This window comes from Pongo pygmaeus, chromosome 19, assembly GCF_028885625.2.
Source record: "Pongo pygmaeus isolate AG05252 chromosome 19, NHGRI_mPonPyg2-v2.0_pri, whole genome shotgun sequence".
Classification (NCBI taxonomy): domain Eukaryota; kingdom Metazoa; phylum Chordata; class Mammalia; order Primates; family Hominidae; genus Pongo; species Pongo pygmaeus.
In genome coordinates, this window is record NC_072392.2 from 90801840 (window position 1) to 90822571 (window position 20732).

The following is a 20732-nucleotide window of genomic DNA, read 5'->3' on the forward strand; positions in this document are numbered from 1 at the left end:
CTGTAATAAAGAATGATCCAGGCCAGGTGTGGTGGCTCATGCCTGTAATCCCAGCACTTTGGGAGGCCGAGGTGGGTGGATCACCTGAAGTCAGGAGTTCAAGACCAGCCTGACCAACATGGTGAAACCCCATCTCTACTAAAATTACAAAATTAGCCGGGCGTGGTGCCAGTCGCCTGTAATCACAGGTACTCGGGAGACGGAGACAGGAGAATCGCTTGAACCCAGGAGGCGGAGGTCGCAGTGAGCCATGATCAAGCCATTGCACTCCAGCCTGGGCAACAGAGCAAGACTCTGTCTCAAAATACTACTACTACTACTACTACTACTAATAATAATAATAAAGAATGACCCAGCCTCAAATGTCATGGTGCTGAGACTGAGAAATCCTGCTCAAGATGTAAGTCTCAGAACCCAGCCTCCATCCCAGGCCACCTCTAATTCTGCAGAGGGCATCTGTCAGTCCATAACAGGTCCATAAATTCACTCCTTCTTCCAGGGTGAAGAATGGAGAAAAATCATAGAACAGCACACGCAACGATGCATTGATGATCTCCTTCCTGCTAACCCTGTAGCCAAGAACACAAAGCAAACATGACCCCCAACAGAGGAGGCGGGGAAGGAGCACACCAGTCAAATCAGCATTCCCTAGTCCCTGCCTGATCATTGAACAGACTTGAGGGGGCGCAGCATCTTTTACCTGGTCTTAGAATTTCTGCCAGTCTTGGCATGTTGGGGGCTTGGGAGGTTGCATTTTGGGTTTTGTTTCATGGCTTAATCTGGACCTCAATTCAGTCAAGTCAATGAGAGCAGGGACAGTCCCCAGTCACCACCTCAGGACCATGGCAAAATGTAATGAGCTTTTTCAGGAATTTAAAGTACTCACAGAAGGGCCTTCTGCAAAAATGAAGCATGACCCAATGAGTGTAGCCCAGCACAGTGAGGGTGGACAACTTCAAGGCCATTGTTTTTCAGGGTACTACGGCATCCAAGAGTTGCTGGGCCCCGCACAACCCTCAAAGTACTCCCAGGAATGCCACTGGTCTTTCCACAGCTGTCCAGGGGTAGAGAATCCACTGAGGGTCAGTGACTCTGTTACAGTCATGCCAGTACCTTAAAGGTTTGTGGTGGGGGGCTGTGGAGGAGTTGGGGAGGGATTATATCTGTAGTGTGTGCATGTATGTGATGTGCATATGCATGTATGTAACGTGTGTGTAGATGCGTGTGATGTGCAATGTTTGTGCATATGTGTGTGCTTGTACCTGTATGTGATGTGTATGCATAGCATGTATGCATATCTATAATGTGTGTGTGTCTATGTGTGTGCCTGTGTGTGTGTGTATGGCACACCAGCTGATCAATGCCAGAACAAGAAGACCAAGGAAGATTCCAGAGATAAGACTGTCCTACATCTCTGATTGATGGGCATCTTTGAAGAGGTAGGCTAGCATCTAGAGGCTTCGAGAGGAAGCTCTGCAATTTCAATTCCTGTCTCTGCTACTTCGGAGCTACATTACCTTGGGCAAGATGTTTAATTTCAGCAGGACCCAGTTTTTGTCATCTCTGTAGAGGGGCAATAAAAGGACCTACCTGTGGGTTTCGGGAATTCGTGAATTCATGGAAAGCACCTAGCACTGGGCACAGAGCAAGCACCCAGATGTTGGCCGTTCCAATTATCACTGCTTCAGGAGACAGTTCTTCCTGGAGTCTAACCTAAGGCTGCCTGCCTCCTTCCCTGCCTCCGAGGGACTCCATTCCCCTGGTCACCATCTCTGTGTGACACAGTCCTCTTGACTTTAGCTGCTTCTCTTTGGGAATGTCAAACCTCAACACTCCAGCTGTCCCCGGTTCATGTAGCCCCGCCAAGAAGGAACCGGGGGAGCTGATCACCAACTCTCAGCCTCACACGTGCCTCGGAGACCCCAAAACCTTCTCTGGTGGCCCAGCAGACTGAAAAAGTCTGGCTGGGGTTTTCCCCCCTTGTGCCTGCAGCCAATGCCAGCTGAGGCTTTCCCTCCTAATTCCCCAGATGCCTGACGGCGTTATTGCCACAATAAAGCAATGACAGTCCCCTATCAGCTCTCAATCAGCCTAGCCTGCCCTTCACAACCGGTTTGTCAGACCGCCCCGCCCTTCCTCGTTGTTAGCTCTCTGCTTGCTTATCTGCTGCTGGAGACAGAAGTCTCTGGTTTAATTGTGGCAAATTAATGATTGAACTCCACAGCCAGCTCCTCCCCAAGTGCACGACAATCCCTCCCATTCAAGGCGCCAAGAAGGAACTCACTGTCATCGCCGAGACCAGAGTCAGCGGGTGAAGGCAGCGACCAGTTCTGGAACCACATTCAGTCCCACACCCAAGCAGCTGAGCGAAACTCTTCCTCCTCCACGAGGCCTCTCCCAGCCCTTCAGTTCATGACGCCTTGGTGAGAGAGGTCTGTATAGCAACACGGCTGCACTGAAGCTTCCTTTGTAGATCGATCGATGGTGCTGTGCCACATAAATCACCAGCTTATTTCTCCTGGCATGTGAGCACCTGTGCCCGAGGAGAGCAGATACATAATCAGTGTTGAGTTAATGAAGGAGCACAGATGAGTCTCCTCTCCCAACTCAATCAATTTTATTGTATAATGGTGGCTATATATTTAATAACATGTAACTCACAGGCACGGTTTCAAGCACTTCCTCCTAATAACTCTACGAGGTTGGTACTGTTGCCATCAACACCTGTTTTACAGATGAGGAAACTGAGGCACTGAGAGGTTAAGTTGCATGTGTAAGACTCTAATGAGTGGCAAACTAGGATTCAGACTCAGCGTCCACACATCTAAGCATCACAGTATACCCCACCCATGAGGATGCTACCCTTATATAAAATGGTAAAATGAAAACCTAGACTCTACCACTCAACTGAAGATCTAGAAGATGATCCATGCCTCACTCTGACTTTCTTTTTCTTTCTTTCTTTCTTTTTTTTTTTTGAGACAGAGTCTTGCTCAGTAACCCAGGCTGGAGTGCAGTGACGCGATCTCAGCTGACTGCAAGTTCCGCCTCCTGGGTTCACACCATTCCCCTGCCTCAGCTTCCCGAGTAGCTGGGACTACAGCTCGCCACCATGCCCAGCCAATTTTTTTGTATTTTTAGTAGAGATGGGGTTTCACCATGTTAGCCAGGATGGTCTCCATCTCCTGACCTCATGATCTGCCTGCCTCAGCCTCCCAAAGTGCTGGGATTATAGGCGCCGAGCCACTGCACCCAGCCACTCTGACTTTCTTTATGCAGTCCTTTAGGTCGCCCTTCTTCTTCTTCTTTTTTTTTTTTGAGATAGTCTCGCTTTGTCACCCAGGCTGAAGTGCAGTGGCACGATCTTGGTGCACTGCAACTTCCACCTCCCAGGTTCAAGCAATTCTCCTGCCTTAGCCTCCCGAGTAGCTGAGACTACAGGCGCGTGCCACTAATTTTTTTATTTTTTAGTAGAGATGGGTGAGGCTGGTCTCAAACTCCTGACCTCAGTGCTGGGATTACAGCTGTGAGCCACCATGCCTGGCCTCAGTTGCCCTTCTCTCTTCTCCCCAGAACAACAAACACACTGAATTTTGTTTATTACTCCCTTTATTTTCACTGTGGTTTTAATACATATGTATGTGTCCCCAAATAACATGCTTAGCTTTATTTTTGAACTTCATAAAAATACCTTTATGTTTTTTGGACATATATGGAGTCTGCAACTTGCCTACCCTGAAGTCATGAACATGTTTTTCTATATTTTCCTCCCTATTCCTCCAATGTTTTCTCTCTGCCTTGGCACTCCTAGGTATGACCTAAGCTATTTTAATTTGTATTTAAGGATATATTCTTTGCCAAATGTTATAGAGTTTACAAAATAGCTCCTTGTCCATCTCTTTTGGCACATAATCTCCACTGCCTTCTTTTTCTAACAATCTGGAAGGCTCTACAATGATGGTACCCATGTTTGACAAAGTGTTTCTGGGCACTTCTGGACAGCTTGGGAATGTATTAATAGTTGGGAACTGAGATCAATATGTCTTAGATGTTTCATGGCCTAAGGGACAACAGCACAGTATTGTGATGAGGCTAAGAACAGGCTTTGGAGTCATGTGTTCCTAGGGTTGAATCCCTCGTGTCAATCAACTGTTGACACAAGACTGTTGCAAACAAATAACTGGAACACTCAGTGGCTTAAAACAAGGGATATTTCATCCTTCATTTGCAGTCCTGCAAGGCTGACTGTGGTTCTGTGATCTACAGTGGACTCAATGTGCAACTTAGCTTGAGTATGCCTATTGACTAAGCTTGGATCCCAAGCTATGGGTTGGTATCAGTTATCTACTGCTGTATAACTACCCCAAAACTTAGTACCTTAAAACAACAATTATGATTTCTTTCTCATGATTCTTTGGGTTGCTTGGGCTGATCTGCTGATCTTGCCTGGGTTCACTCATGTGGGTAGGGTCCAAGACAACCTTACCTGTGCAGCTGTTTGGTGCTGGTTACCCACTGGGGCTCTTCCATTCTCTTCCATGTGGCTTCTTCTCAAGCAAACTGGACAGACTTCCTCACAATATGGCGGGCCCAGGGCTCCAAAAGGGCAAGATCTCTCAAGGGCTAGGCTCCAGAACCCACTCCCTTCACTTCTGCCACATTCTATTGGCCAAAGCAAGTCACAAGGCAGCCCCCAGGTGTGGGATGGGAGAGAAATAGACTCCCGCTCTTGATGACACAAGCGGCAACATCACACTGCAAAGGGCCATGAATTGAGGTCGGTGTGATTCCTTGGTTGGTGGGGGGCAGCCCAGGGAGGTGATTAACACAGTCTAGCACATTTGGGCCCTAGTCGACTCATGTTTTTTCTCAACCCAAGACTGAAGGGCCAGTTGTAACCTGGGACACACGCTTCTTCAGGTGACCACAGGAGCCCAAACCAAGCCAAAGTGCACAAGTACCTGGCAGCTAGTACTCCTGGTGCAGTTGCTAACATTCCATCAGCCAAAGCACATCACACGGCCAAGGCCAACACCATGGTGCGGGGATAGCAGGAAAGGGTGTGTGTGTATAAAACTAAACAGTAATCCAAGCTATCATAGCCCCACTGTAAATTCTCATTCTTAGTTGACCCATCAAAAACATGGATTGTTTTAAGGCAAAGTGACCAATTCATCCCTATTTGCTTGGGACTTTGTTGGATTTAGTACTGAAAGTCTCATATCCCAAGAAACCTCTCAAACCTGGGCAAATAGGGATGGTTTATATTCCCTATTTTGAGGACTAAAGGAGATCCTCCCAATGGCTGCGAGCCAGATATCATCATTATGACTAGCCCCACTCAGCAGAAGAGAAAAGCAACTTTTCAGTGGCTGTAGAGACAGTAGGTGGAGTAGCCAATATTTAAACCTGACCCTATTGAAGCAGCTCTCTCCTATCATACGTTTCTCATACCTGTTGCCTCCACAGTCCTTCTCATTTGAAGTCTCCCTGGTCTTTATTTTTTTTTTAATTAAAACTATTTATTTTTTTTCGAGACTGGTCTTGTTCTGTTACCCAGGCTGGAGGGCAGTGGAGCGATCTTGGCTCACTTGCAACCTCCACCTCTTGGCATCCAGTGATCCTCCCACTTCAGCCTCCTGAGTAGCTGGGACTCCAGGTGTGTGCTACCATGCCTGGCTAATCTTTTGTATTTTTAGTAGAGATGGAGTTTTGCTATGTTGCCCAGGCTGGTCTCAAACTCCTGGACTCAAGTGATCTACCCACCTTGACCTCCCAAAGTGCTGGGATTATAGGCATGAGCCACCACGCCCAGCCCAAAACAAAATGTTTTAATTGGCAAATAATAATTGTACATATTCCTGGGGTCCATGGTGATGTTTCCACACATATAATGTATAGTGATCAGATCAGGGTAATTAGTGTATCCATCATCTCAAACATTGATCATTTCTTTGTGTCAGGAACATTCACTATCCTTCCAGCTATTTGAAACTATATATTATTGTTAACTATAGACATTCTACAGCGCTATAGAAGACTAGAATATATTCCTGCTATCTAGCTGTCATTTTTTATGGATTTCAACAAACCTCTATAAAGGGGAATGAGTTTCTCTCTGTAAAGGGAGAAACCAAGTCCCAGAGAGGTTAAGGGGGACATCTGCCAATGAGGTATATGGAGTACTGGGGCCAGCCTGAAACAAAGGGTAGACACAGGAAACAGGAGCTAATCCATAACCAGGAGGAGGCCCTGAGAGCCAGGGAGGAGGATGCTGCCTGGGCTTGGCTGAGAATGGCTGAACCTCAGCGCTAAGCTTCTCCCATCTCCCATAACTTAAGCTTTGGGAAATGGCCCATGAGATCTGACCCTCTAGAGTTGGATTCCAATCCTGCCCTGGGCTCTAACTCACTCACTGCGTGGCCCAGGGCAAGCTGTTCAACCTCCCTGGGCCTCCATTTCTCTGTTTATGGATGACCTGCCTGACTTTCCAAGAATCACTGGGAAATAGAGCCTTGGCGTTCCCTAGAGAAAGGAGGTGTCATGGTAGGCTATCTGGCTACCACCTTGCAGGTGAACCCCAAAAGATTGGCTTGATAGTTTTTTCTCAAAGAAATTCCACAAAGAGGAGGTATGTTGTAATGGAAGAGTATTGGATTTGGCATCAGAACACCAGGTTCCAGTCCTGATTTCCTATTTAAAAGTCACCCATCGTCTCAAAGCTACGGTCTTGCTTGAGTGTGAATCACAATTCTTGCCTTGTACAGGAGGATAAAATCAGGCAGGAATGCAACCACATCAGTCACCTGGAAGGAACGTAGGCATCCGCAGAGGAGGGGGTGAGGTGTGGAGTCTCTGCTGGAACATCGGTTAAGTGGTGAGTGAATTGACTGGGATGAAACTGATGAGGATGGTAGTAACGATGCTCTAAAGCACCCGCGATTTCCCCCGGTTCCCTCAGGGAAGCCCCACTCTGAGACCTGGGACCGCCACTCCCAAATCCCTGTCCCAGATTCTTTCCTTTTCCAAGGGCATCTAGAGGACAAGCACCTTCTGATCGGAATGTTTTCCAAATACTCAACATCTGGAAGGAGCTGTTACAAAGGCCCCCTTTGTGTAGCCGGGAAATGGGCTGGCAATAAAACAGGGCCAGACCCCGCCGAACTGGGAATGGCAGTGGGGAGAGGGTGGGTGAGAGGAGCAGTGCAGAGCAGCCTGGGAGGAGGACTTGTGAGAGCGAGGTCTCTGAGAGGGGTGTCCGGGCAGCATGGGACAATGGAGAGTGACCATTGCATATCCAGCGCTTTCTATGTGCTTTCTCTATAGTGTCTTATTTCTGTAAAAGAAAGTTTCAGCAGTGGTCACAGTGAGGGGGGATGATGTATCTGAAGTGTGGTAGGAAAGATGGAAGAATTCACTCAACAGTATAACATTTTTCAGGTCTTGACAGAGAAGGCAGAAAAACCTTCCCTGCTGGAGTGTTAAAAGGTGACGACACCCCAACCCTGTTTCTAACCTGCATCATTCCCCCACTTCCTCAGAGCCATGTGCTCAGAAAGCAGGTCCAGGTGCCCTTGCAGGAGCCTCCTGTCCGTTTGTTCCAGCAGGTGTCTCTAAGTCTGTGTGCACACCCTCGGGGGCTTATGGGACCTATAAGAACAGATGATGCAGTGCCATGATTCTTCCCAGCTGTTCTGCCACAACCAAGCAATGCTCTGCCCTTCCTTGTATGCCCTCTGGCCCCATGGCAGTCTGAAAACACAAGGGAGTTCTCTTGATGGAAACTTCTTGGGAGACTGCAGGCCTGCTATGCAAAAGTCACTGCCCAAAAGCCAGAAAGCCATATGCTGTTTCCTTCCAAAAGTATCTGGAAATCAATTCAGGCAGCTCTTGCAGAATCTCAGAATCTTGGGGCTGGAACGAATCTCAGGAATCCGATTGCAAATGGGCAGTGGATGGACCACCTGCTTTAGACTCCACAAGGGGGCTTCTTAAACATGCAGAGTCCCAGGCTGAGCCCTGGAACCACCTGGTGAGCGGGGATGGGGAGTTGGAATCCACAGATCTGCATTTGGTAAGCTCTATGAGTGATTTTTCATTCAAGTGTGAGAAGTATTGATCCAAATCCTGACCCAGCCTCCAGGACAGCAGCACTTGCTAAGGTGAGACACACGGCTATTTTTTTCCATTCTTAAACATATCTAAGGCTGCATGCATTTCCCTTAGCATTCAGAAAGTCTTTCTCAACTTTCTTTTTTTATATCTAATCTTAGCTTTCTGAGCACCCTCCTTGCGTAATTTATTGAGCACACACTATCTACTGGGTGAGTTCATTGCATATTGCTTTTTACTATTCATGGCATCCTTTGAGTCACATATAGTTGGAGGCAGCTGGAGAGGGAGGGGAAAATAAGAAGAAAGGAGGTCGTGGGAAAAGAAGGGAAAGGCAGAGATGAGGAAGACATTCCCTTATCTCCTGCCTTTGGGAACAATAAGCTGACTTCTTGGTGTGTCCTGGTCATTTTTACAACTGGAGAAGATAGAGTGTCATTGAAACTCAGAACTGCCACATTTGGAAAAATTAAATTCTACTTTTGTTTTTCCAGACTTCCCAGGCCATATTACATCTTTCTGACCAGTTGGATGCTATAGGAAGTCAGCTCAGATGCTTCTAGGGAACCTTAGGCTTTTGTGAGAAAAAGAAGGCATGCAGCTGGTACTAGCCTCCCCTCTTCTTCCAGCGTTGGACAGTGCGTTCATTTTCTAGGGCTGTCATAACAAATTACCACCCTCTGGTGGCTTAAAGCAACAGGATCTTATTATCTCAGAGTTCTGGAGGCTAGAAGTTTAAAACCAAGGTGTCAGTGGGGCCATACTCCCTCCAAAGCCTCTAGGAGAGAATTTTCCTTGCCTCTTCCAGCTCCTGGTGATTCCTGGCTGATATGGTTTGGCTTTGTCCCCACTCAAATCTCATCTTGAATTATAGCTCCCAAAATTCCCACGTGTTGTGGGAGGGACCAAGTTGGAGGTAACTGAATCACAGGAACAGGTTTTTTCTGTGCTGGTCTTGTGATAGTGAACATGTCTCACGAGATCTGATGGTTTTCTAAAGAGGAGTTCCCCTGCACTTGCTCTCCTGCTGCTGCCATGTAAGACATGACTTTGCTCTTCATTCACCTTCTGCCATAACTGTGAGGACTCCCTAGACATGTGGAACTGTGAGTTGATTCAACTTCTTTCCTTTATAAATTACCCAGTCTCAGGTATGTCTTTATTAGCAGCGTAAGAATGGACTAATACACTGGCATTTCCTGGCTTGTGACAACATCATTCCAATCTCTGCTTCTGTCTTCATATGGCCTTTTCCTGCCTGTCTTTGTGTGTCCTTCTCTGTCTCTTATAAGGACACAATCACTGAAGCTCACTCTAATCCCATATGATCTCATCTCAATCCTTAACTACATCTGAAAAGATTCTATAAGGTCACATTCTGAGGTTCTAGGTGGACATGGATTTTGGTGGAGGACACTATCCAACCCACCACAGATAGGGACACTGTATCAGTCCATTCTCATGCTGCTATAAGGACATATCCGAGACTGGGTAATTTATAAAGGAAATAGGTTTAATTGATTCACAGTTCTGCAGGGCTGGGGAGGCCTCAGGAAACTTGCAATCATGATGGAAGGAGAAGCAAACACATCCTTCTTCACATGGCGGCAGGAGAGAGAAGAATGAGTGTGAGCGAAGGGGAAGCCCCTTATAAAACCATCAGCTCTCATGAGAACTTACTCACTATTACGAGAACATCATGGCGGAAACAGCCTCCATGATTCAATTACTTCCTACCAGATCCCTCCCATGACACGTGGGGATTATGGGAACTACAATTCAAGATGAGATTTGGGTGGGGTCACAGCCAAATCATATCAGACATGATTTACAGAGCCACGGCAGCCTGAGGGGCAGCATGAGGACAAAAATAAGCTAAGAAAGGCAGAGACATCAAAGGCTAAATGTGAAGACTCTGAGCTGAGCCATGAGCTGTCAGGTCTGGAAAGAGTCAGTGCAATAAAAACAGCATGGTTCATATTGGCTGTGGAGTCACACAGACCTGGGTTCAAATTCCAGGCCACTGTTACTTTTAGGAGGGAAACCCAGAAGAGTTTTCTCATGGCTTTAAACTTTATCTAACCTCTACGAAAACTTTATTTGAGGAATACACAAAATAATGCACTCAATAATTCACTCACATTCCTTGTTCTTTATCTAAGAGCAGCAATTTTGCCTTACTTATTTTTCTATCTCCCGCATATGACACATAATATAAAGTAATTAATATTTGTGGGCCCAGAGTAATCAACCAAATATTTGTTATGTGTCAGTAGCTACTTTAAATATTACAAAGCTTCAGTTTCTACCAGTGAAATACGGGGATTTGTTGGGCCTGGGTTACTGGAGTGTTACTGGAATAATAAGCAATTAAAGATCAGGAAGGCTTCCAGTTCAACGTGGTAGATTAAGTATGCATGTGTGCCCCCACTCCAATCTCACATTAAATTGTAATTCCCCAGTGTCAGGGGTGGGGCCTGGTGGGAGGTGATTGGATCATGGGGGTGGATTTCTCATGAATGGTCTAGCACTCTCCCCCTTGGTACTGTCCTCATGATAGTGAGTGAGTTCTCATGAGATCTGGTCATTTAAGCCTGTGCAGCATCCCCCCACCCGTGCTCTCTTGCTTCTGCTCTGGCCATGTGATGTGACTGCTCCCCTTCACCTTCTGCCATGATTGTAAACTCCCTGAGGCCTCCCCAGAAGCTGAGTAAATGCCAGCACCATGCTTCCTGTACAGCCTGCAGAACCATGAGCCAATTAAGCCTCTTTTCTTTATAAATTACAGTCTCAGATTTTTTTTATAGCAATGCTTGAATGGCTTAATACAACATGATCTTTTCCACTCCTTCCCTAAGCCCCTGAAATGATAGTAAACGAAATTAAAAGATAAAAAAAGTCAGAAAGACAAGGAGAATGAGAGAGGAGAGGACATGAGAGGGTTTTGAAAGTCAGCAGCTCTCTCTTCTCTCTTCCTTGGCACTGCCTACGGAGGTGGCAGCCATCTCCTACTCAGCGTCGTGGCCACCCTCAGACCCCTTGTGAAGCCCAGGATCGTGAAAAACAGAACCAAGAAGTTCATCTGGCACCAGTCAGATCCATATGTCAAAATTAAGTGTAAATGGCAGAAACCCAGAGGTACTGACAACAGGGTTCATAGAAAGTTCAAGGGCTGCTCAACATTAGTTATAGGAGTCACAAAAAAACAAAGCACATGCCGCCCAGTGGCTTCCGGAAGTTCCTGGTCCACAATGTCAAGGAGGTAGAAGTGCTGCCGATGTGCAACAAATCTTACTGTGCTGAGATGGTTCACAATGTTTCCTCCAAAAATGGCAAAGCCACATGGAAAGAGCAGCCCAGCTGCTCTCACAGCCACCAACCCCAATGCCAGGCTGCACAGCGAAGAACAGGAATACACAGCTCACGTGCATGTCTTATTTGTGTTTAAACAAAACCATAAAAACTGCCTGAAAAAAAAGAAGAAAAAAAAATGTCAGCAACGGATTTAGCTGATTAAAAAAAGTTGAAGCACAACTGACTACAGAGGAAGAGGCCATGCAAGGTAGCCAACCCACACCTTGACAAACCAGGATGCAAGGAATTGGATGCAGTCACCTGTTGTCTCCCAAAGCAGTGTGTGCAATGGGGCAGGGAACAGCAGGCTTCCTTGAGAGTCTGTACCAAGCCACTGGAGCTCCCGGATCCCCAGCACACCCCTGCCCTATGCACCAGGCAACTCCTCGTCCGCCACAACAGGAGACAAAACTGGACCAGGGAGAGTCCAGGAGTGGGGACTGCACAGGGCAGGGGCAGCACAAGGACCAGAAGACAGGGGTACTAGAGAAATATCTACATGCCCCTTCATCTAGTTTGCTCTCCAAATGTTAGAGACCAACTTACAATCCACCCATGAGAACCATCTGGATTCCTCTGTGGTAAGATAGATCATCCCAAGAGAAAGCCCTAAGCATAGTGATATTTAAGAGTCTCCAGTGAAAAGTGGAGTCTCTCTCTAAGTGCCCTACAGCGAGATTTACCAGCTGTCTGGTCCCATCCACCTCCACCCCTACATCCAGAGCATTCAATGAGGCAAGCATCATCAGGCAGTCGGAGAAAATTCCCAGTAGGAAAGACAGAGACTAAAATAAGAAAATAGTGTGGGGCAGTGGGGGTGGTGGGAGCAGGGAAGGAGAAAGAAACCTGGAGAAAATAGGGAGCAAAAGAAAAAAAAAAAAGAAAAACGGTGACCTCCTTTCATTATTATCCCTGGATAGACAGAAGAAAGAATTGCCTTCAGGAGAGAAGAACAGAAGGCCACAAGAAGGAATTTTATGGCAACTAGAGCTTTTAAAAATTACTAAGTTTCTCTTATTCCTTACTAAGAGAAACAGTAAGACAGAATGATGAAAAAGAAGATCAAACCAGGGGTTCCAAGATCCAACAAATAAGAATTCCAAAAGAAGAACAGAAAAAAATTGAGGAAAGGAAATTGTGAAATAAATAAGAAAGTGAACATGAGTTTCCATATTGAAATGGATGATCAGGGGCCGAGTTCAATGAATGAAAATAGACCCATACCAAGACCCTGTGTCATGAAATTTCAGCTCATTAGACATAAAATAACCTTCAAAGGAGGGAAGTAGGAGGTGAGGAAAGGAGAGGGGGGAAAGAGAGAGAAAGAGAGAAATTTCATATACAAAAGAGAAGGAATCTGAAGAGTACGGAACAATTCAATAGCAACACACAAGATGAGAAGGTAATGGAGCAATAATATCAAATTTCTAAGATAAAGTGATTTTCCACCTAGACTTCCATAGTAAACAAACTATCAATCAAGTGTGACAAAAACATTTTAGAATATGCAAGTTCTCAAAAAATTTTCCTCCACAGAAAGCTATGGAAGGATATGCTCCATCAGAAGGAGGGAGTAAATCAAGAAAAAGGAAGATTTGGGGGAGCCTGGTAGCAGAGTATTTCATTCAGGGATTGCCTAGGGTGGCATAAAACAGATTCATGAGCAAAGAGACATTTATTGTGCTCAAATACAAAAGTCCGGTGGGAGCAGTCACAATGCAACAGTTCTGTGATATCCGCATGTGCCCAGTGCTGACTGTCTGTCTTGTCTTACCAGAGCTGGTGTACAGATTCCATCCTCGTGCTTGCCTCATGGTGCTATGGTGGCTGCCCCATCTCTAGCTTTTCTTCTGTATTCCAGGCAGGAAGAAGAACGCAGCAAATGCGAAAAGAACAGCCTCTACCTCATAAAAACAAAACTTTCTTAGAAAAATTGTCAGCAGCCTACTGCTTTTATCTCGTTGGCCAGAATTTTGTCACCCTCCAGCTGCAATGGGCTGGGAAATATAGTTTTTAGGTTGGTATATTAGTTTCCTATTGCTGTTGTAATAAATAACCATGAAGAATGGTTTAAAACAAAGCAAATGTATTACCTTACAGTTCTAGAGGTCACAAGTCTGAAGTGGGTCTCACCGGGCTAAAATCAAGGTATCCTTGGCAGGGCCAAGTGCTTTTCTGGAGGCTCCAGGGGAGAATTTGTTTTTTTATCTCTTCCAGTTTCTAGAGGCCACCTATTTTCCTTGACTCATGGCTCCTTCCTCTGTCTTCAAAGCTTGCAATGGCCAGTTGAGACTTTCACACCTCGTACGACTCTGACTCACACTCTTCTGCCATCTTTTTCCATTTACAAGGACACTTGTGATTATATCTGTCTATTGGGAAAATCCGGGGTCACCTCCCCATCTCAAGGTCAGCTGGTAAGCAACCTTAATTCCATTTGCAACTTTGAATCCCCTTTGCCATGTAGCATAAGACAATCACAGCTTTTGGGGATTAGAACACAGACATCTTTTTTATTTTATTTTTAATAGAGATGGGGTCTCGCTTTGTCATCCAGGCTGGAGCACAGTAACGCACTTGTAGCTCACTGCAGCCTTAAACTCCCAGTCTCAAGCAATCCTCCCACTTTGGCCTCTTAAAGTGCTAGGATTACAGGGATGAACCACCACATCCGGCCAGAACATAGACCTTTTTAGGAGACCCTTATTCTGCCTACTATCTACTATACTGGGCGTAGTAGATATAGTTGCAGCTTTGTATAAAATCTGGGTCATTTTACTTTTTTTATTTGAGACAAAGTCTGGCTCCATCGACCAGGCTGGAGTGCAGCGGTGCCATCTTGACTCACTGCAATCTCTGCCTTCTGGGCTTTAGACATCCTCCCATCTCAGTCTCCCAAGTAGCTGGGACTACAGGCACACACCACCAGGCCAAGCTAATTTTTGTATTTTTTGTAGAGATGGGGGCTCAGCATGTTGCCCAAGCTAGTCCTGAACTTGTGAGCTCAAGTGATTCACCTGTCTTAGCCTTCCAAAATGCTGGGATTACAAGCATGAGCTACAGCCCCTGACCTGGGTCATTTTATTTAGTATGAAGGGAAGGGTGAATTTAGGCAGGCACACATGCTAAGGATTATAGAGTGGAAAGATGGGAGGAGGCAGGGGTCCCCAGTTGTACCACAGAGTCATTTCTCCAAACCCAGACTGAACCTCTGCTGTACTTCAAGTTACATGAGAGACACCTACCCTTATGTGGTTAAGCTGCTTTAGCAAGGCTTGAGTTCCATGAAGCCCAGTGTAAGCCCAAGGAAACTTTCACGTTTTAAGGTAAGAATTCAATAGATAATGTTTAAAACCAAAACAAGGAGAAATGCCAGGATGAGCATGGTATTGGGAAGTAGGAGGTAAATATCAAAAGAAACATCTAAATCAGAATTTAAAGAGGTGCCCCCAGGGAGCAGATTCAGAGTTGGGTAAGTAGAGGGCAGAGCATGGCTGACTTCCTTCAAAAATGGTTTTCATGCCATTTGACTTACTAAACTTCATTTATCTGTTATCATGCCTAATGAAAATCAATTTTTAATTTAAAAGTGATGATAATAGTTCGGAGCACCTATAGCAATAAACTAGGAGGTGCAAGAAAATTATCTACCCATGCAATTCCCCCAACCAGGCTGCATCAGGCTGGGAGGGTCATGAACTGGTTCCCGCAGGGGCCACCGTGGAGCACAACCAGGAGGTGACACACAGCCTTGGCACAACAGTGGTCCACATTTACCTTCCCCAGCGAGGGTCCTCGGCATCCTGCTAGCCCTCCTGAGCTACAAAGGACAGGAAGTTGGGGCAGATTCATTTGCTTTCCCTAACAAGATCTCATTTGAGGAGGAGAGCTCAGAAGAGCAAACGAGAAAAGAAAAGTCAGGGGCTGGTTTCAGGGAGAAAAGTGACCACGGGCCATTCCTTGGGCCATGTCTGCTTCTCTAAGCCTGGCCCTGGGGAACAAAACTTAGATCTTGATCATCCAGCATAGCTCTGGCATGCTGAGCGTGTGATACACCTGTCTCCACCGTCAGGCAAATGAGTGGGTTCGCAGGCAGAGGCCTGCCCTGCCAAACAATGCTGCCCTTTGTCCCCGCCCAGGGCTCAGGAGCCGCAAGGAAGCCAAATCCATCAGCACTTGTCAGGGCCCTTGATGCACACAATGCAAGTTATGATCCACACTCCCTGGCAAAGCCCCAGGCTTCCAGCAGGCAGCATTAACTGACACGCAATGTGTCAGTCAGCCTTCTAAAAGCCAAGGGTGGGGACCCGTGCAAGGGGGCGACTGAGCTCTCATTCCCAGAAGCCAACCAGAGCCAGTGAAGGGGCCGCAGAGACTCCGACACATCATTTTCATAAAAACAGCCCCAGGAGAGCATTGCATTAGGAAAAATCATTTCCCGTATTGGCAGCGGGCTCTTCCGATGGCTTTAGCAAACACCACACACACCGAAGCAGTGCAGTGCACGCCCTTGGCTCACATGCCCGACCGCATACGGGACAGACCAGGGATGAGGGAGACTGGAAGTATGAATTCCCAAATCAGACTCCCTACAAATGCAACACCGCCTGGAAAGGGTCACCCCTCCTTCGTAGCCAGCAAGGTGGCAGGCTTTACAGAAGCAAGGGGATTTTGTGACCAAAAAGAACCTGGAAGCAGCCTCCGTGGATGCTGCCAATGTTATTGTGTGCATTTCTTGATGCATCCTGCAAACCACTCTGGGCTGTCCTATTCTGTTCGGTCACCCCCTCCCTGCCTCCACCCTCCCACCACATGACTGCCAGTCACCAGGCCAGGAATATCACAAGCGTCTTCCTTGGGCAAACAACCGGTCCTCTGCAGACACCTAGACTGACCCTGGCACTCGACACAGAGGAAGGGGACGGAAGACAAGTGTGTGTTCAAAGTCTGCAGTCCCCTGGGGAGGGGTCACTGGCACCATCTGCCTTGGCTATCAGGGCAAGGCAAGTTCAGAGCTACAATTAGTGCTGATTCAGCCACGCTCCCTTGCTCTCATTCCCTAGGCTTCCCTACAAGCCTAGTTATGGGCATGAAATGAGCTAGTGAATGAGTTTTCAGAAAAGCAAACGTTCCCTTAGAAATACAAAATATTTGAGTCAAATAATATCAAGTAAGATTTTGTTGTTTTTGGCCAAAGGTCACTGTTTAACTTAAAGGAAAGCAATAAAATATATGCAATATATAAATTCTATAAATTATAGTTATAGAGTAAATTATAGTAAATTTATACAGTAAATTATAGTTATATAGTAAATTATATAGTATCACTTCTTTTGGTGTGATAATGGTATTGGAATCACGTAAAAAAGAATGCCATTCCTTCTCAAGATACATACTGACTTGTTTATGAATAAAATGACAAGAAGTCTGTTTGTTTTTTAGTATTTTATTTATTTATTTTTTTTTGGGGGACGGAGTCTCGTTCTGTCGTCCAGGCTGGAGTGCAGTGGCACGATCTCGGCTCGCTGCAAGCTCTGCCTCCCAGGTTCAAGCGATTCTCCTACCTCAGCCTCCTGAGTAGCTGGGATTACAGGCCTGTGCCACCATGCCCGGCTAATTTTTGTATTTTTAGTAGAGATGGGGTTTCGCCATGTTGGCCAGGCTGGTTTCGAACTCCTGACATCAAGTGATCTGCCCACCTCGGCCTCCCAAAGTGGTGAGATTACAGCTGTGAGCCACCGCATCCAGCCTGTTTGTTTTTAATAACAAGGAGGAGGATGGAAGTGAACCCTGGCCAGGGTTGATGGTTGTTGGACTATGTGATGGGGACATGAGGGTTCATGACACCATTCTGTTTGCTTCAGCATAGGTTTGAAATTCTCCATAATATAAGGTTGAACAAAAACACAGTTTAAAGATCAAGCAGAATAAAGAATAAATCAGTGAGTGTACAAACTTATGCATGCAAATGATCAGATCTGGCCTTGCTTTGAAATTGTAGTGGCTACAACAGATTTGGTTTTGCTTTTTGTAACCAGACAGCAAGAAGGTGAGGAAGCTCCTGTGGGTGTCAGACAATAAGCCACTCACTGGTCTTTGGTTCTTGTTTTTGAGATGGGGTCTCACTCTGTTGCCCCGGCTGGCACTCACCGTTTTTGGTAGGATTCCAGAGCAAAACCTAGTGACATTTACTCTCAAAATATATCTGCTCTAGTATCAGACTTATGTCTAACAAAATTAGTGATCAGATGGGAGGCTGACTATCCTGAAACAGGATACAGTTTGATCAAGGCAGTAGGTATGTTTTAAAAGGACAGACTGGGCCTGGCGGCCGTGGTGTCTCTTGCCTGTAATCCCAGCACTTTGGGAGGCCGAGGTGGGTGGATTACCTGAGGTCAGGAGTTTGAGACCAGCCTGGCCAACATGGCAAAACCCTGTCTCTACTAAAAACACAAAAATTAGCCAGGTGTGGTGGTGTGCACCTGTAGTCTCACCTACTTGGGAGGCTGAGGCAGGAGAATCGCTTGAACCCAGGAGGCTGAGGTTACAATGAGCCAAAAATCGCACCATTGCACTCCAGCCTGGGTGACAAAGCAAGACTCTGTCTCAAAAAAATAGAAATAAAAGGACAAACTGGTCAGGTATAATGGCTGGCAACAGTCTCTTTTAATCACCTGGTACCCTAAGGTAAAGCATCCCCAAAAACCTCAAGGATATTTTTATTACTTTTGTATGTTATTTGAGAGAGCCGTAATTCCATTTTTAGCTGGTGCATTGTTCAAGCTAATGTTATCTACTTAATCTTTTCCTCTGGCTAGTTTGGTTCTTAGCAGGTTGTGGTGGTTGAGATTAAGATTAGAGATGTAATATCAAAACCACCAGTTCAGAACCCGAATTGTAACATACACATCCACCTGCAGAGATGCTCTTTCCTTCTGATTGGCAAGATTGTAACCTACTTCTCAATTGATTTCAGCATCGAACACTCCGGGCTGGCTCAATTCCTTTCTACGCCTGCCAAGAAAATCTAAGTGGATAATGATGCTGACCAACCTATGGGCCGTGGGCAACACAGGAAGTCAGTGGGCCCACAAAAAGCTGGGCACCACGTGTTACAGGTAATATTCTCAGGGCCCAAAATGGGTGGCACCAGCCTCCCTGACCAGTCAAAGGAGGCAGGAAATGGAAGCTGAGCTCACGGTGGGAGGAAGCTGGGTGTGGGTGGTGGTGGCAGCCCTGGGCAGAGAAGGGTGTGTTTCCGAGGGCGCCTTGTGCCCTACCTGTTTGCTGCAGCTTTCCAAACCACAAAGCCCTGCCTGCAGCTCCCTGCCAAGGCTGATCATAATCTGCCATGCTATCGGCATTGTCATCTCTTATACAGATGCACATTGAGTGCCTCGAATTCTGAGGTTGATCCCCTGAGGAATCTTGCCTTTTCCCAGTGCCATAGTGCTCGTCCATCCAGGCACATGGCAGCAACACCACCACAGGGATGCCCAGGGTGCCAAGCTGCATGCCTGCTACCTCCCTTGCCTCCTGCTTCCTCAGCCCGCCTCTTCTACCCAACCCTGAGCCTCAGAAGGAGGCCGAACCATCTGCCCGTTTTCATTCTTGTCTTTTGCAGTTGGGAAATGAATCTTCAGTGACAGAACCCACAGAGGAAAACACCCAAACCTGACCCTCCCTTTAACCTTGCGAGCGCTATCACTCAGTCAGATACCACCACTGTTTCCTGAGGACTAAGAGAGATGGCTCTTTGCCTGATGGAGCTGTGAGGACGATGATGGGAAACGGGCATGCTGGCATCGGAGTTTTTCTGGATTGGAAAAAGAGGATTTTACTTTTCGGCACCTGCCAGCATGATAGGTTTGCCAAGAATTCTACACTAAACAAACACACACGCCTACATCACCCCTCCTCCCAAGCAGGCATAACCCACTGGGGAAGGAAACAGCTCAGGATGACAGGGGTTCATGAACCTTGCTGGTTTCCAGGGCACGATCCATTTTAATCTCCGCCAGAGGACTTAAAAATCTATTCTGTCAATATCTCCCTTATTAGTAAAGTTTGGGTCCCAAAGCAAGAAAACTAAGGCTTAATTTTGACTTAGAAGATTGTTGTTGTTGTTTTATTATAAGTTTTGATTATGTAGTATGTGTGTGTATATATATGTTATTCACTACATACATATTTATATATTTTTAATATATTTTATATTTTAATATAACATATAGTACATATTATGTTATATCATATGTAATTATATATTAAAATATATAATTATACATATATTTTTATAAAGTATATTTTAATGTATATATAAATTATACACATGTATATACAAATGTGTATATCAATATTTATGTATATATTTAGATTTGAAAGCCTTGGGGGACATGTAGGTCCATATCCTCTTGTAGATATCGTAGTGGGATCCTGGCTTTTGGTTATTGTCTCCCCCCGTGTCTCCTATTCCCTTTCCGTCCCATTTTTTTCTTGCAAAGAACAAGCAATGACTGAGGCTTTCACAGCCATTGTCACAGAATAGGTCCTGTGGGGAGTTGATTTGTAAAAAGTTCCTGGACCAAAATAAAGGTAGTGACCAAAATGAAGTCATCTCTGCCACCTCCCAGCGGGTATCGATGTGGAAACGGTAACTTGAATCTGAAGCTTCTTTGTGCCAAGCCCCACTGTGCTGATGAGAGCAGACAGGGTGCGAGAGAAAGGGGCACACAGAGTGGACATGTGGATGCAGTTCCTCAAGCCCTTGAAGAAACCAAGAGTTGGCCGCAGCCCTGACCCATAGTTCTGGGAGATGGGTCCGTGGTAACCCCGCAAGGGAGAAGAGGGCAAAAAGGCCAGGATTCCCAGGGCTCATCCAGAACAGCCCATCCGTCCAGATGGGTTTCCTTGATTCCAGCACCTTCCCTGCTCACACATGTCTTTCATCCATTCATTGTACCACCTTGAAGTGGAGAATATGCAAAAGAGACAATAAAATCATATCATCGCCACATGTAGTTTGCTGTGTCATGCTTATCCTGGTGGATGAAAAAGAGGCCCATGAACCTATGAAAGCCATTCTTGCCACCTGGGTTTATGAGCCAATAGACTATGGCAGAGGTGATGGGATGTCATGCTCATGCTTATGCTATATTACATAAGACTCTCACTTACTAGCTGACTCAGTCGAGGGGCTCTCCTTGCTGGTTTGATCAGTAAGCAGCCATGCTGGGAAAAACCCATGTCCCTAGAAGCTGAAGGAA

At 46.0% G+C, this 20732-nt stretch overlaps 1 long non-coding RNA gene and 1 pseudogene across 1 annotated transcript; both read left to right on the forward strand.

Moving 5' to 3' along the window:
• Positions 1 to 842: 842 nt before the first annotated feature.
• LOC134738771 (large ribosomal subunit protein eL32-like) lies at positions 843 to 13710 on the forward strand (annotated as a pseudogene).
• A 153-nt stretch (positions 13711 to 13863) lies between these two features.
• LOC134738646 (uncharacterized) lies at positions 13864 to 19288 on the forward strand. Its single transcript, XR_010124549.1, has 3 exons — positions 13864 to 13883; positions 18443 to 18584; positions 19091 to 19288. It is a non-coding gene; the product is annotated as an uncharacterized LOC134738646 (long non-coding RNA).
• Positions 19289 to 20732: the final 1444 nt, after the last annotated feature.